Source organism: Camelus ferus, chromosome 7 (genome assembly GCF_009834535.1).
Source record: "Camelus ferus isolate YT-003-E chromosome 7, BCGSAC_Cfer_1.0, whole genome shotgun sequence".
NCBI lineage: Eukaryota > Metazoa > Chordata > Mammalia > Artiodactyla > Camelidae > Camelus > Camelus ferus.
Window position 1 is genome coordinate 52,204,989 of NC_045702.1, and position 18,544 is coordinate 52,223,532.

At 35.7% G+C, this 18,544-nt stretch overlaps 1 protein-coding gene across 1 annotated transcript in view; it reads left to right on the forward strand.

The window, feature by feature from the left end:
• The first annotated feature begins 4,448 nt into the window (after positions 1 to 4,448).
• AGMO (alkylglycerol monooxygenase) overlaps positions 4,449 to 18,544 on the forward strand; it is a 316,482-nt gene continuing 302,386 nt past the window's right edge. Inside the window, exons 1-2 of the mRNA XM_032483918.1 lie at positions 4,449 to 4,712; positions 7,942 to 8,035. The gene's annotated coding sequence lies outside the window, so the exon portion shown is untranslated. The remainder of the gene's footprint in view (positions 4,713 to 7,941; positions 8,036 to 18,544) is intronic.

Below are 18,544 nucleotides of genomic sequence, written 5' to 3' on the forward strand. Positions count from 1 at the left end.
TTTTGGTCTCCTACTGTGATTTTCTGAATGTTTACAGGTTTTAATGTAAATATTTAAGAAGGTTCCAAATTCATCTGCACTTGTATAAATCCAGATGATCATAATTAATAAATCATCTACATTTTTTATTACAAAAAAAATCAATCCTTGTGTAATAAATAAGCAGCTGAGACTAGGTATACAGTAAGCCATTTCCCTGACTTGAAGAATATGCCAGATGGATTTCCTTGTGTGTTTTATGAAATCAAAGATAAAGGTAAGAGAAAAAGTAATATTATTCACCATAATGAGAGAAACAAAATTCATATATTTTTAAGCTTATGTATAATAGATATGAATTCATCCAATAATTGTTTCTAATCAAAATATCCAGAGTTGTTGATGTGAAAATAAGCTAAGTAAGCTAATCAGAATTCTCAATCCTAGTGGACATTACCAATATAAGAAGTCAAGGATTATATTAACTTACTGTATTTTGTATCAAGCATGATTGCACATACAGTGGGTACCTAAGTTCTACTTACTACTTTATGACACTGTTTTTCATTTGTTCCATATTTTAACTTGGAATGTTTGCAAATATCCAGCACCTCCCCCTAGTCCTTAATTATTTAGAAATAAAAATAAAGAACACTAATCTGTTAAAAATTCCAAAAACCTCATTATCTGATTTCATATGCTTTAGAATGGTGAGACTTAAAAAAAAAAAATAGATTCGGTTACTTAGTCTAGCATGATATCTAAAAAGTATTCAAGAAATAAAAGAGATTGTTTGTATCTCATTTTTCCCACTGTGTAATAAATTTTACCACAGCAGTCAGCAATATTTCTAAATTAACTTTAGAGGGAAGGCAATTCAGATTGGTACCTTCAGCTGTAAAACAGACACTCTTCTATCGATTACTTAAATGAATACAAAGTGTATTTGTACTGATGACATCTACTTGGGTGGAATGACTTTCTTATTGTAGGTTTAAATTCAAAACATCTTGACAAATTGAAGAAGTGGGAAGATATAAATGAAGTTGAGTTTGATAGGGACAAAGTGGAGAATAATTCATTTCGGCAGGAAAATAATTTCCAGAAATAAGAGGAAAGGACAGCTTAGGAGCAGCTAAAAAGAGAGCTAAGGTCTGTGGCCCAATGGAAAGATACGAGAATAACAATTTAACGTGATAAATGAAGTCAGAAAAAGTGATTCTGAATAGATACGACATTTAGGAAATGGGAAGCATTTGGATTGTGGATCATGCCTTTATTAGAGAATTGTGAGCTCTTTTAAAACGACGTAATGAAATCTGACTCCAGAGAACATTAATCATCAGGCAGGACAGGCCACTGACTGACCAAAAGGGGGCATCACTTTATTCATAGTGAATTAAAATGATCCACTATATAAGATGCTGGAACACATTAGCAAAACGATGACACATTGACGCTAGATTAATTTTAATCGGAAGAAGTTACTGTCATTTTGGAGTATTTCGTATTCTCCTATCGTAAAAGTGGTACGTTAAGTTTGCTAGACAAAAACTCAACACTCTTCTAGAATTAGAATCCTAAAAGGAAACTTAGGATATTCTCATTTTCTATTGGGTTTAATTTATTCCAGAAATGATAAAATCTAAAAGAGCTCTCCTTGTTTTGATTCTACACTGAGATCCCAGCTTGCCATCATATCTTTTCATATATAATGCCCTTTTTATGTAACTCTGTGTCAGACCTTGTAGCTCTGTGGAAATTTATAATAGCATGAAAGTACCTTTTTCTGAAAATAGTATGGAATCGTGGTTAGAGTGATTTTTCCAGCGAGATTCAGAGGGATGAACACTACAAAGTTTTTCCAAAAGCTGATCCATGTATTTTTAACTCATTATTAACATGATTCCAATTACTTTTTCCTTCCCACGTATACCTAGGGTTGTCAGCCTGCACTTTCCACGTCAGAGACCTGGGAACCAAGTTTGCCATTTTGTTTTTTTCTTAAACAAACTAAATGCACATCAAATAATCCCAGCCACAGTTTTAATACACTCCTGAATGACACCGCATATGGTAAATGTGGGAATGACTTGCGAAGTTCAATAAGGGCTTTCCCCTTTTATATAATGCGTTATTGATTTCTGTTAGTGTATAATCTTCAGGCACATTTGGAATGACTGTGTATTCAACACTTCAGTGTACTTATTTGGTTCAGTTCTGTTTGGTCGATGCAGAAACCTATTTACATCCCCTGAGTGCTGGGCAGGGGCAGCCAAACACCTTTACGTGAGCAAGCAGTTGACAAGGGCTGGCTGACAGTTATTGCCCGTCATTTCTGTGTATTCAACTATCATTACATTTCTGCCAACAGATTTGCAAGACTGTGGCAAAAGCAGTAAGTATGACCATTCATGCTCCATATTTTGAAGTTTATTTTGATCATTCGTTATAATTTTACTCCTCTTTCTTACTTTGAAAATAGATTTTTAAATGCTTGTTAGACTATTACATGATTTTTACTCAATCACACTCGAAATTGTTTCTTATAATTCTTATAAATCTTTTAGAAAATTGAGTATACCTACAGTTTCCTTTGTCATTCTTTATAATCAATAATCAAATTATTAAAAAAATAATTTAAAAGTGACTTTTAAAGATGTTCAAAGTAATTTTGATGAACATATTCAAAGTTAAAGAAAGGTTATCTGCAAATTTTTAAAAAAATCATTTCGCTAATAAAGCTGTATGAAACAGTTATTCTTTTCCAACCAGTGCTTGGAGTTCTAGGTGGCTCCCTGAGCAGTGGTCCTATGCTAAAGCCACTCACATAGTATTTAGGGAAATTTAACAAATGAAAATGGCTGTCCTCCTCATTTCCAATCTTCCTCTGCTCTAATCAGTTCTTCACACTGCAGCCAGAGTAGTCCCAGTAAAGCAGAAATCAGATTAACAAGTGGTTCAAGGTGACTTTTGCAATAGTAAAGTTTCAAGCGAAATCTGTAGTCCACAAGAATCATTTATGAATGTTTTAAAAAGACAACTCAGATCATGTCCCTCCTTTGCACAAAACACTCCAATAGCTCAGAGTAAAAACTAAAACCCTTACCTGGGCCTCAAGACTTCAAATCTGGCTGCAACCTGGTGACTTGTCTGCCAACACTTTTTCTGCAAGGCCTCTGCTCTGACCGCTCTTGGCTTCCCGCCTACCCGTGACCACGCTGAATTCCTGCCTCTCTCATCCGGGCCTTGCATTCCCTAGTCCCTCTGCATGGAATGCTCTTCTACCACATTTGTCTTAGACTTACTCCCTCATTTCCTGTAGCTCTCCACTTCCTTATATAGGCATTCCCTGATCTTAAATAACACAGTACCACCTGTCACATTCTAGTCCTTAAGGAAGTATTGTTTTTGTTTTTGTTTTCTTTTCTCTCAGCTGTTAGCTAAGTATCTGCTGATTTTTTCTTTTAATTGGTTGCAGGCTTCCTGAGAGCAAGAACTTTGTCTATTGACTTCCTTATTCTGTCTCTAGCACCTTGCACAGACCTTGGAAGCCCCACCACCAGCCCATATCCTGAATTTGTGTGAATTAGAAAAAGGGGGCTCCTGCCTCAGAATATTGCCAATATTGCCCGTATTGCCAATAATGCCGACGCTCGCTGACCAGTGTTTATTGTAAAACTGTTACTGAAGGCAAGTCCCTGTGCTGGCTGAACAAACCATGAGGCCAAACAAACTGAAACATCGAAACCTGGAGCAGGGAAAGGTTTACTGCAGGGTCGAGCAAGGAGGACGGGGTGGCTCATGCCCAAGCAACCCTAAACTACTCAAAGGGTTTCAGCAAAGCATATTTAAAGACCAGGAGAGGGAGGCAGGCGGCAGGGTGCTTGACCAGCTAGTGCACAATTCTCTGATTGTTTGATGTTAAGGTGACAGGGCAGTCAACGCTATCAACCCCGAGGCACCAGAAGGTCCGGGGGCCATGCACTCTCGATCAAAGTAGTTAATTAATTTTTTCCCTTTGGTGGTGGTTTTAAGCATCTGAAAAACTCAGGAAATATACATGAGACACTATTATCTGGGAACTTCAGAGAGGAGCTACAGCAGAGGGTATGAAGGAGGGGTTTGACCTGGAAGGCCCCACAGGGTCCTATCTGTTACAAAACTAAACCGTAGTTGTGAAGTAAATGATACCCCCTGGCGACATGCAATTCATGATTTGCACAATTGCGAACACAGACCCTGAGCTTAAATGGTTATGTTACTGAACCAGGTTCCTCTGCCTTACGCAGCAAGCGGAGCGCTGAGAAGCCAAGGCGTGCAATCAGGAAAGAGTTTATTCACGAGGCAGCCAAAGGAGGAATGGACAGCAAGTCTCAGACCTGCCTCCCGGAAAGCGCGGGGTTGGGATTCTTTGGGATAAGCAGGGAGGTCTTCGGCACGGAGGAAGGAGATTGGAGGCGGGGATAAGTCAGGTGACCTGCGCAGGCGTTATCTGGGTTTCACGCGTGTACACATTCAAAATGGAGGGACTTCGCACGATCTGAGGAGGAGTTTTTCAGTCCTCTGATGGCACAAGGCCATTTGTCAGACACCTGTGTGGGCCCAGTTTTAGCGCTGGTGGTTCCAACAAGCCTCAGCGGGCTCGCCGCTGCACCAGCGCTCACTCCAAGTTCCTGTAAAACAACCCAAGGACTAGAAGTTGAAGCCGGGAAGGTACCTGAAGCTGGAAGGTATGCAATTAAAGAAAAGAAAGAAAAATAAATAACTAAAGCCAGCTTAATCGGTGAAGGCCCTTTATAAGCAGAGGGGTTTTAACAAGCTGTTTCACTATCTGTTGCTCTACAAGACAAGCTCAAGAGTTCCTGTCAGCCACCCGCTTCTGTTAAGCCTCCGGGGCGCGGCTGCAGTTGTAGCAAGCAATAAATATTGTTGAATTAATTCAGGAACCAAATAACATGAGGTCCAGTCAGAGATATACCTGAAAAGCTCGATTAGTTCTAAAATGCAGCTCTGGAACATTTTCTTAATGAGCCGTATGTGGGTGTCACAAGCCAAAACAAAAATTTGGTTAGAGTCTTTAAAATTGTACTAATAATATACCAAGTTGAATGAGAATAAATAGAAAGACAAGTTAAGGGGAATAGACTTTAACAGATGTTCATTTATGGTTCGAGAGAAAAGGGAAAATTTTTCCTTCTACTCAGATGCCTGTCTTGAAATTCTCACAATTTTTTGCAGACAGTTTGGCTGGTTTCCAAACATACATCGTTTCTTGTCTGGTATGAGGAATGCCATCTGTGCAGTATGGAAATCCTTTTTTAAAAATGGACTGCTAATTATACTCTGGGCAGGTGCTGTTAAAGTGAAATCAGGTGTCAAGCTTATAATTGTCTGAACTGACTATGCTATGTTGAAAAAGAATGGCATACCGTATTGTAAAATGGAATTTAAGCATGGCATGTAAGCATTCCGTTTTTGGGGTGTTGCAAAGGTCAGATCTCATAGCAAAGCTGTAAAACTTTCAAACGACTTCCACCGTCAACAATGGAATAGAGCTTTACTTGAAATCAAGGATATGGGCTACATCAAAGTTATATATTTCCTCACTGAAATATCTTTCCAATTATATTTTTTTCTGAAAAGTAGATGAAGGAGGAACAGTAAGCTGAAACATATGACTACCAATTCCAAAATACATCCATTAATTTTGAAAAATTAGTCCAAATTAGTTTTTTATAGTTATTACACAGAACTGATTTTATTATCAGAATAAATAGCCTCAATGGAGTTTTTAAGCCCCCTTCAGGGCAAAAGTGACCAATTTATTTTCTTTAAATATAGCAATTAGATAGTTTATTGGCCTTCACAGTTATTCTGCAGGTTCATGATGGCACACTAATTTGATACTGTGCTAACTGGTATAAAGCGAGATAGAAAAACCTCTCGGACAAATTTTGAAGTATGAGTATAGATGTATCTACTACAGTAAGAAGCCTTCATCATTATTGTGAGTCTAACTTTGTTGTTGCTTACTGTCTGTGACCTCTCTGCTGTTTGCCATATGGTTAATGCATTACTATCATTCAATCCTTACAGCGGCTCTATTAGAGTCCAGTATTGTCCTAGGTGAGATGAGACAATGGAAGCTGAGCAAGTTAAAGCATCTCGCCTAAACCCATGTGCAACCCATTAAATGGGGTTTATAGTGAAATCTGTTGAACCCCAAAGCCTGTGTTTTGACCACTCCAAAAATAGCCTCGTCATAAAACAAGTGTATTAGGCAGAAGGATTTCCCTTATTAGCCCATTTAATATCAAAGCAAATGTCATTAGCATAACAAATTATTGTAATTTCCATGCCGCTTGGTCTCAGCTGAAACTTCGGCCACTGTAGCCAAGGCAAACAGAGCCACAAACAGGGAGTTTAAAAGGCCCCTTCTTCACCAAGAATCTAGTGGTCTGTTAAAGCCAGCAGACTTAACAGAGGAAGCTTGGTCTTATATCCAATTCCAGCTAGCTCAGTTATCTTGTCTCTCATCCTACAATGCATTAGAATGATCAGATAAGACTTGGAAAGTTGTTACTGCCAAACACAGGGTGATGAACAGGACTGGAAACTATATATCAAAGGAGAACACAGAAAAATGATAAAAAGTAATTTGGAGTTGTTAAAAGATAAACTGAGGTATGTTAAAAATTTTAGGAGTTTATTTGAGCAAAAAGTGATTCAAATCCTGCAGCGCCAAACCAAAAGTGTTTAGGAGCACTCCACTGACAGGAGCTTGGGGAAATACTTACCTAGAGAAAATTTGGAAGCAAAGTAAGAAAATTATTGAATGGCTATAGCTTGAAGCCTACGTAGTTGGCTGTGATTGGTTGTCCTTAGCATTTTGATTTCATATACTTGAGGCATTTATAGGCTTAGATTTTGGTTTGCTTACATTGGCGGCCATGGTGTTACAGACACCTCAGTCTAAAAGCCTCCTTGTTTAATTAATTTAATGGAGCTAATTATCTTTACATGAAAAATCTCCATATTACAGCAGGATTTGGTTCATTAAGATGTGTTAAAAACAAAATGGAGTTGCTTATGCTAAGTCCCAATTCTCTAAACCAAGACTTAATTATAGTTTTGGCTCTGCCAGAAATGGAATCTTAAATTAGTCCATCAGGATTCACCTGATTAGCACTAGTTTGGTATTCTGTACATTAGGTAATAGATACTTGCCAGCCCCTAAAGGAAAGTAGCTTTGCAATAGCCGAGCCACTTCCCTGTCTGTCTGACTCCCTGTCCCTGCTCCATTCTGCCTGTAAAAATCTTTTTGCACGTTTTGCACAGATTCTCAGAGCTCTCTTCTGTCTGCTAGATTGGATGCTGCCTGAATGGAATTGATTTTTGCTCAAACAAGTGCTTAAAAATTTAATGTACCTCAGTTAATCTTTTAACAGTGCTGGTGTCAGAGGAGGAAACTGAAGGAGACCCCCAAGGGCCCCCAGAAGCAGAGAGCAGCCAGGTGAGGGTACCTGTGAGGCCCTTGAGCTCACCACTTTCTTGCTGCCTCTGGAGGTGGGGGGTAAGTCGCTCTCAGATCCTAGCTCTGCAGCTTTTGTGTTATGAGCTGTCAGACTTCATTTGAAAATTTCTTTTTCTATCTAGACTGGGTCTGGAAACCAGCCAGAGTAGGCTTGGGTCCAACCTAGAATCCAGACTGGGTCTGAGGTAGGGCTGAGTTTGACTTAAGCTGGACTGGGTCCAGGGAGAGGCCTCAAGTGGGTAAAATTTTGCTTTAAAGCTGAATAAGTAGGCTAACATTACCAAAGATAATCTTGAATTACAGTGGCCACGGCCCCTAGATCAGCTAGACCAGCTTATCCTATTATGAGGTGCTCTAGAGAAAAAGGGGTTTCAGCCAATCACTCACCATAAAGGTAGAGGGAAATTATTTTACCTCCTTTGCAGATTCTGGTGACCAGGATGAGAGTTGCTGGGATACCCTGCTTGCTCCAGAGCCTGCAGACGAGATACTGGGAAAACTGACAGTAGCCAGCAAAGGGTGAGAATTCTTTTTTTTTTTTTTTTTAAATTTCTGGTATACAGCACAATATTTCAACCATACATATACGTAACTGTATTTGTTTTCACATTTTTCATTATAGGTTATCACAAGATATTGAATCTAGTTCCCTGTGGTATACAGAGAAATTCGGTTTTTTGTCTATTTTATATAGAATAGTTAGTATTTGCACATCTCGAACTCCCAATTTATCCCTTCCAACCCCCTTTCCCCATGGTATCCATAAGTTTGTTTACTATGTCTGTGAATCTGTTTCTGTTTTGTAGACAATTTCATTAGTCAAGAGTGTTTTCTTTTTTCTTTCTTTTTTATACTCCACATATGAGTGATATCATCTGGTATTTTTTTTTTTTCTCTTTCTGGCTTACTTCACTTAGAATGATGATCTCCAGGTGCATACATGTTGCTGCAAATGGCATTCTTTTATTCTTTTTTATGGCTGAGTAGTATTCCACTGTGTAAATATACTACAACTTCTTTATCCAGTCATCTCTCGATAGACATTTAGATTGTCTCCATGTCTTGGCTATTGTATATGGTGCTGCTATGAATATTCTTTTTTAAATTGAGGTATAGTCAATTTACAGTGTTGTGTCAACTATGAATATTCTTATCAGAGCTCTCCCAAATCTCTATCTGTGTTGTCTGGTTAAGAGAGGAAGGTAAAATTTCACACAGCCCCTGCCTTCCAGATTGGTAGGAAAAAAAAATTGTAAGGATCAGATCTCTGAATTGTGACTTGTAAATTTACTTTCAGGTCCTCATTGGTTATTGATCCTTCCTCTCCAGGGACAGCTATGCCTACTTGTTTGTCTCATTTTGTGTCCTGGAACTTCATGTGACTTTCTGCCTGACTGGGGCACACAGGTTCTTGTGTGTGCCAGCAGTATAACTGTCAGGTTGGGGGCCCCCAAAATATGGCTAAACAGAAATATGGGTTTCACTCCATTTTGGGCTAGGGTCTTATGAACTGTCGCTAGCTCTCAGGGAAACTCTTTCTTTCTTTCTTCCTTTTTTTTTTTTTTTGTTGTTGGCGGAGTGGCTCTGGAACTTAGGAGGGTAGTATGTTTTGCACTTTCTTTGGGGATGCCTCTTAAAGTGGCTCTATGGTCAGAAGTTGGCCAAATTGAAGCTGATGTTTAGAGTCAGAGTAAGAACTTTTTTAAGGCCTCCTTCCCTAAGTTAAGATGAAACTTTGTACATGGCGGCAGTGGAGGTACATAATTCTGAAGCCTTTGTGGAAAGATTTACTAAAACATTCCAAAGACTCATTGTTCTAAATCTAAACATAGGAAATTTTTCATTTCTTCTTAGTTGTAGACCTTCTCCTTGATATAAAGAAGCAAAATGAAGATAATTAGTTTGACGGGTGGGTCAGCCTTTTGTTATCATTCAGGTTGCAAACCAATTCTTTGAGGAATTAAAACCAACTGTACTTGTTTTAAAAATCCAGTCTTTACAAGAACAGAAATCAGCTCTAGAAACAATGCAAAGCCCACTTGTCCTTTTTATCAACTCCCAGACCTCTCCTTTTCATCTTCATAGGCTTGCTTACGTTGTAAAAGATCTGGACTTCAGGAACAAAAGCCCTTCCTCGAAAAACTGACATCCTTTCTCTGTGCTTTCTAGATGTAAATGTTCTACCATTTCCCCTCTTTGAACCAAGAGCCATAAGCTCTCTGTGTCTCTCTTTATGTTTATGTATATCTTTGTATGTATGTTATAGACGTGTGGGTTTTTTTCTGCCTCCAAGTGGTATTGCCAAAAATAGTTGGTAAACACCTCTATTCAATTGGCCTAAAGAAAATTAAGTGTTTATATAAATTAGATATACTCTCAGAAATATAGAAACTAACGTAAATGTTTTTCCAGTTCATGTTAGGATAATCTTTAGTAGATAAAAGCTAGTTTAAGTTTCTTGGTTTAAGTAAAACAGGCAGGTCTTTAGTGCTATCAGTGTTAAATATAACGTAGGCATTTAACTTTTACTCTGCCTTTTTCTTTACCTAGGTTTACTAAAGGTCAAATAAGCTCATGTTATGTCTGTTAAAGAATTTGTCAGCAGAAAAACTTAAGACGATAGTAGCTCTTTAATGTTTGAACTGTTGAACAATGAAATTTTCATGGGTAATCTAAACATATTGTTAAGAACAAATAAGTTAAATAGATGTAAGTTAAAAGTTTATAAATGAGCTTTTCAACAGTTATTAACCTTAATAGTATGTCCACTGAAAAATAGTTTCCAAAATCTTACAATTATACAGAGATAATTAAATGATAAATATTCATTGATTATCTGGATCATTTCCAAATAAGATAAAATACTGAAACATTAATACTGAACACAAGTTTATTCACTTTTGGCTTTCTTTTACTGAGGGACTAGAAATATTTGTCTACTAGTAAACATACTTGTGCCACATTAGAAAATTTAGTGTAAGGAAGAATATCCTTCTAGAAATTAAGAAACGTCTTTATAAATTTGCCAATACACAGAGTGCTTATGTAACAGACAGTCCACAATTGCTTACTTCTGAGTTTTCAATAGGAATTAAGGATTCTAAGGATTAAGAATTCTAATAAATATATGTAGTTAAAACTACTTAGACATAATAAGGGTGAAAGGAAACAACAATGTATAAAAAGTAGGTAAAGAAAGTAAAATGACTGGTTGTTCCAGAATGAGAAAAAGGAAAAAAAAAAAAATAGGACAAAACTAAATGGATGTAAAAAAAAAAACTGTAGAAGATTTGTGGAAAAGGCATCTTGAGGAAGAAATTGTATATATGTGCTTGCTAAGACTCGGATAGATTTATTCAAGTTTCTAAAAATTGAGTTTTAATATTAAAAGTACACTGGTACAAAGTTTGAATTTCGTTTTTTCTCTGTCAAAAGGACAAAGTTATTTTAGATTGTTGGTCTGCTCTTATAAGAAATTATAAACTAAGATTTTTCTTTATATTTAAGTACTCTACCTGGCAGCAAAGATTTTGCATCCATACACACAAAAACAGTTTACTGTGTTTCACTGTGTTTCATGTTGCCTTTATCAGAGCTTTGCTTATTTAAGAAAACTCAGTCTTCTCAGTATTGACAGGGCTAAGTTTCCTTCACAACTGTGTAACCTTCTGCATTTGCCTTTAACATCTTCTTTTGTCACTTTGGTTCAATAGAAAATCATTATATCATAATGATTCTGAATTCTTCTACATGTAATCTAAATTTAAATGACAAAATTAATCTACCATGTGTATTTATAGTGAGTGACTCACTAGCCAATTCCTATAATACATCTTTAATCAACATGACCATAAAATGTGCAATGCAAAAAAACTAGGTAGAATAAGCCATGTTAGATTTTACCCAGCAATGAGTAGTGATTACTTTTATGATGGCATAGGACTCTCTACCTCCTTAGACCTTGTTACATGATTATCTGTCTAGAGAGTTAAGTGACTTGTTATGTGTGTTGCTTGTTTTATCACTTAATTTTGTTATTAATTTATATTATCTATCTCATTGATAGATTAAGGTTTTGCTTTTTTTTTAACTTGAATTTTTTCTGGAGGCTTAGGTCAGGGTCCTACTTTTTCAGGTCCAGTCCTTTCCAAATGCCAGTGGCTTCCATCTGAGCACGTGGTTCAGGAGCATCCCAGCCTATGACAGCCCAGCAAGTAGTTGCAGGAACTCCTTTCAGGAATCAAGGCCACTTAATGTCTTGGGTTAGCTTTAAATAGGCTCTGTAATGGGGAACTCTCTGAGAGGAGAACATGGGTATGAGCTGAAATCTAAGAAGCTGAACTGGGATTCTGCAGTTGTTGTTGATTGGCTCTTGGCCTCTTTGACCACTTTTCTGAAAGTGAATATAGTTCAATTAAAAAAAAAAATTGCCCAAACCCACCATTTGACTTTTCCACCAAAATAAAGGTGTAAACTTTTCCTCTCATGAAATGGTTTGGAACCCCCTTCTTATTCATTCTGCATATGTATTCAATATAGACATTCCTTTTAGATCTCTGCCACTCTTTATTTACCATAATAAAGAAAATAATATATTTATAAGGTATAAATAAGGTGTTTATATTGAATATAATAATACTTTATATAATTTGTTTCTAACGGATTAATCAATTTTCATCAATTGTTTATTTCCTTATAAGGCCCAGAACCACTTTTACAAACCACTTTTCTTAATGGCAAGAAGTAAAATTCCTTGGAAAGGGATTTTTATGTAAATATGCTGACAGAGAAAGAGAGAAGAAAATAACGTAAAATTTAGTGTGTTCACAAAAATACAAATTAGATGAAGGCTTTAAAAGAACTGAAAATGCAAATCATCTTTTAGTTATACACAGTTTTCAAATATTATTAAAACTTTGTATGTAATCTGGAACTGAGACAGGAATGTCTTCTGTAAAGTTGCAAACTGAAGAGGAGTATATATTTCCAGCATATACTGATATTTCAGTAGCATCGTTTTCAGTTGAATGGAAAAACTATACTGAGACAAAATTTTGTTTTAAAAAATCATGAATTTGTGACTTCTACTTCGAATATGTAAAGTAATACTTTCATTTCACTTTTATAAATTCCTTTTTCTTTTATGCCCTTAAAAGAGTTCATTACCAACTTGACAATTTGCAGTTTTTAGACTTTCACCATGCAGCTTTTTGAGATGAACTTTAACAGGTGGCATTTACATCATGTATAGTCAGGCTGCCCAGTGATGGCAAATGCAAAGAGTCAGGTCCAGACGTATTAAAATTACTGTTTTCCTAGACAGTTTTCCTGTAACGGGACACATCTCCACCTGGAACAAATCCATAGATACTTCAAAGTGTAATAAATCCCCATCCAAACTTATTAGCTCTTTAATTTCCTAAACCTACTCCCCCTGTGTTATGTCCTACTCAACTACCATCCTCCTAGATGCTCAAATTGTAATTCTGAGTCCAAATTGCCTCTTCCTTCTGACTCTCAAACTTAAATTGATGGTAAACAGTTCAGTTAACTTTAAGTCCCTCCTTTTCACTCCATCTTACCTCTCATTACCTTGATCAAGACACTCACTATTATTAGAGACTTCGAAGATTTTACCTTCCTCCAGAAAGGATTCAGGTTTGCTTCTAGCATTCTTTTGGGTAGGACCACATAACTTAATTCAATTAGGAATGAGGTACTTTTTTTTTTTTTTCTGAGTTTGTCTATTTGAGGCTGATCTATTTCTAATTAATCCTTAATCTAGGTTGTTTGAGCCTTTCTTCATTACTGGAAACAGGACTCGATTTTTTGTCCCACATCCTACACACACTCAGCCCCATCAAATTATTGAAAGTTTTGCTGAGCTTCTGATTTTGTCAGTTTCTTCTTCAGCTCAGCCACTTTAGCCTCTGAGTTGAAGCTTAAAATCAACGAATGGTTTAATACAGAAAAAATGCTAAATGTCAGAATCACTGAAATTCACTTCCTTTCTCCTCAGGTCCAGGGGTTATCAAGTCCTACCTGGATTACTCTCTAATGCCTTCAAATAGAGATGCTTTAAAAATTTTTTCTGAGATGAAGTTCACATAATATAAAATTAACCCTTTCAAAGATGATCAATCCAGTGGAATTGTGTAACTTCACAACTTCACAATGTTGTGCAATCACTACTTCTATCTAGTTCTAAAACATTTTACCACCCTTAAAGGAAACACCATAACATTACTATTACTTTCCATTACCCCCCTCACCCTACAACAGTTCTCTGCCTCTAAGGAGTTACCTATTCTGGATATTTAATATAATTAGAATCATTTAATATGTGACCTTTTGTGCCTGGCCTCTTTCAATTAATAAAATACTTTTAAGAATCATCTATGTTGAATTATGTATTAGTACTTAACTCATTTTTATGGCTGAATAATATTCCATTGTATGTTTAGACAGCATTTTTTAAATCTGTTCATCATCTATTGATAGACAACTTGAACTGTTCCTACCTTTTTGGTTATTGCAGATAGACTGCTATAAACATAACTATCCAAGTATTTGTTAAATACTTGTTTTCAATTTTTTGGTGTTTATACCTAGAAGTGGACTTATTGGGTCATATGGTGACTCCCTGTTTAACTCTTAGAGATAATGGCATAATTTGTATATTGAGGTTCAATATTTCCTACACTGAATAGTAATCATGCAGTCAGAAAAAGTCCGTAAGAGAAAATACCATAAGAGTTTTCTCTTCTGAAGGAAAGATGGCATATTTTGACTTATTTATTCAAAAATACTTACTGACATCATACACCTTGTAAGAACCTGTGCCAGGCTCTAGGATATCAGCACTGAAGAAAACACTTCAGAGTTCTCATTAATTATTTTTCTATGCATACTGCATTTTGCTTTCTTTACTTTCTAGAGTCTATGGCTTTTAAAAATATCAGGCATATGCTGAATAAATATTATTAGGGAGAAAAATTCTAGTACTTAAGGCAGAAAGAACAGTTTTTGAGGAAAAAACTATTTAAACTGGAGCTATATGCATCCTTCTTTATGTGGCCATACTATGCCAAGGAGACAGGACTTTAACTCTGCTTTATGCATTAGCACAATGGAGTTTTTCCAGGCAGGCCAGGGTCTATGCCAAATTTGCCCCAGTGAAATCTACTGAACAGGCCTTCCTATTTTAAAAACTCATAAGCCATGAAGACAGAAGTCATCCAAGTATCTTCATTTTCAGAGTTTATAATGTCGATGTATCTTTCAGCTTCCTCTAACTTACTTTGAAATAGATTTGCACTTTGTGATGATTCTTAAAAATTATTCAGTTCTGAAAAATCATACTCTGTTGTATCTTGGTTCATCTAAAGTTTCTTGGGATATTTATATTTTTATATCAACAAGAAATCTGTTATGTAATACTGGTTTGCAGCAGGAATTATTAAAAGCATGTTCTTTAGATTTTTGTTGGAAATTAGAAGCAAGGTCATTTCAAATGTTTTCAAATCAGTATCTGTACTCTAGTAATTTAATAAGTATTGCAAAAACTTACAATGAATTAACTGGCACCATTAATAATTATATGGGATGATTAAATGTCTTCACAAAGATGGTACTATCCACCTCTGCTAATAACCACTAGAACCATAATTATGTCAAAAAAATTTCTTGCCTTTTGAGGCTGTGTTTAGGGTAAGAACTCTCCAGCAATACAAAACTAGGGAGAAATAGAAGAAAGATAACTCAAAGAATAAATAGAACATACAGAAACATATAGGAAGATGATAGGCTTAAGTAACCATGTCAATAATTACATTAAATGTAAATGTTCTATGTATCACAATTATCAGAAACCACGTCAGACTAAATATAAAAGCAAGACCAAACTATATGATGTCTACAGGAAACATGCTTTAACTATAAAGATGCAAATAGATTAAAAGTAAAAGAATAGAGACAGTCAATTGTAGCACTAACCAAAAGAAAGCTGGAATGATTATTTTAATCTTAGACAAACTAAATTTCAGGGCAAAAATATAACCACTAAAGAAATCTATGACATAATGATAAAGAGCCTACACATTAAGATGACATGGCAATACTGATATTTATCACCTAATAACAGAGAGAAAAAATACATGAAGGAAAAACTTACAGAATTAGAAGGAAAATAAAGAAAACCACAATTATAGTCAGAGATTTTAATACCACCCTCTCAAAAATAAATGAACAAGTAGAAATCGGTAAGGATATAAAAGCTTGAATGCTAACAGCTTGGTTTTTTTGATATTTATACAGCACTTCTCCAAATAACAGCAAACTATAGTTCTTCCCACAATGCATAGGAAACATTAAGATAGACTATATTCTGGATCATAAAACAAGTCTCAATAAATGAAAAAAGTTGCAAGTCTTACAAAAAACATTATTTAAACATAAAGTGGAACTAAATTATAAATCAATAGCAGAAAGATCTCTAGAAAACATTGAAATATCTGGAAAATAAATAACACACAGCAGTAACTGTGTACCAAAGAGTAAATCGTAAAAGGAATAAGAAATACTTAAAACTAAGTACTACTGTTTTATACCATTTAAGGAACATTTTTAAAAAGTTATGTGTAGTGACAGAGAGTAGATCTGTGGTTGGCTGAGGGTGAGGCTGGAATTAGGGGGTGGTTTTGTGGGGGCAGAAGGAGAAGGACATATTGATCTTCCTTTATTTACAATGAGGTTACATCTCGATAACCTATCATAAGTTGAAGATATCCTAAGTTGAAAATGCATTTAATGTACTTAACCCAACAAACTTCCTAGCTTAACCTAGCCTGCCTTCACTGTGCTCAGAATACTTACATTAGCATACAGTTGGGCAAAATCATTTAACACAAAGCCCCTTTTACAATAAAATGTTGACTATCTTGTGTAATTAATGGAATACTGTACTGAAAGTGAGAAACAGAGATTGTTGCCTGGGTACAAAATGGCTGTAAGTGTGTCGGCCGTTAGCCAGGGAGATCATGTGGTTGACTAGGCACTGTGGCTGGCTGCTCAGCATAATGAGAGTGTATCATACCACATGTTGCTTGCCCGGGGAAAGATCACATTTCAAAATTCCAAGTACAGTTTCCACGAAACACACATCTCTTTCCCATCATCATAAAGTCAAATAATTGTAAGCTGAATCATCATAAGTCAGGGACCATTTGTATGTATTATAAAGGTCACAAGGAAATTGTGGATGAGACAAATGCATTCGTTTTCTTGATTACAGTGATGGTTGCATGAGAGCATATATATAGATATGTGAGTAGTGTACTTTAAATATGTACTGTTTTTTTGTATGTTAATTATACCTCAGTAAAGCTACTTAAAAATGCTCTGGTCCAAGTTGCATTTTGAATGAACCTTTTATCCATGCATGATTTTGGAAGAACATGCATTGGTGATTTGAAAAATATATGTCACTGAATTAAGCTAATGATGGACTATACAAATTTCCCAAGATGGTAAACTTTTCATTCAGAAGCTAAAATTCTTGTTGAGTTGGCAGACTTATTTATTTCAGTTTCTTGACAATGTCTCTAAGTTATAGCATCAAAATAATCATAATATTTGATTGTTCTTTTATGTCAAAATTGTTCCCATGGAAAAAAAGTGGATGGTTAAGTTCACAGCTCAATCATAAAAGTGACTTTTCTTGAGATTTCTATGATACTTCAATGTGCAACAGCAGGACTTGATCAGCATTCCTATCTTGTCACACAGAATATTATAAAGATGTACAATCAAGTGTTGAGATTTAATAAAGTTAACAATTTTGACTGCTTCAGCATGAACATGTTTAAATGTAATGGTCTTTTCCTTTTTGTTTTGCCCTGCCAGTGGGCAGCAGTGAGGAGTATGATTCCTAGTGCAGCTCCTTGCCAGCACTTTTACCCACCATTGATTTTACACACAGTGAAAAAGGCAAATAATGCCTTATTGCCATTATCAAAATAATTTAGACCTTATAGCTCACGAAAGGGTTTTGCTCTTTGAGAACCAATGGAAATGATGACGTAGTTGAAAAATAGAAAAACGTTGAGATATTGTAAAGGCAAATAGTATAAGGAACAAAAAGAGCAATTAAAAACTCCTGTAGCTCCAGGAATCCCCCTTCTGGGCATATATACAGAGAAAACTGTATTTTGAAAACACACATGCACCACAATGTTCATAGCAGCACTATTTACAATAGCCAAGGAAGCAACCTAAATGTCCATCAGTAGATGATTGAATAAAGATGTCCACACAGTGGAATATTACTCAGCCATAAAAAAGAATGAACTAATGACACTTGCAGCAACATGGATAAACCTAGAGATTATCATACTAAGTGAATTAAGTCAGACAGTGAAAGACAAATATATGTTATCACTTATATGTGGAATCTAAAAAAATGATATAAATGTTATTTACAAACCAAAAATAGACTCATGGACATAGAAAGCAAACTATGGTGTCCAAAGGAGAAAGGGCAGGGGAGGGATAAATTAGGAGTTTTGGATTAACAGATACACATTACTATATATAAAATACATAAATGGCAAGGGCCTACTATATAGCATAGGGAACTATATTCAATTTCTGTAATAACATATGATGGAAAAGAATCTGAAATACATATACATGTGTATGTATAACTGAATTGCTTTGCTGTACACCTGAAAACTAACATTGTAAATCAACTATACTTCAGTAGAAAACAAAATTAAGAAAAAAAAAACACCTGGGGATAAATTAAACAAGTAAATTATGTTCCAAATAAAAAGCAAACTAAAATGTGACATGATTTTAAACAGTTCAGAGAGTGTCTTAAATAAGAATACTGTTGATATTTTCCTCACATAGTCCAGGGTTCCTGACATTGGAACATATGAAAAAGAAATATAATCCTTGTATATTTTTTGGCCAGTAGTGAACAATATTTATATAGTCATGTAACTCAGATCGTGTTTATTTACTTTC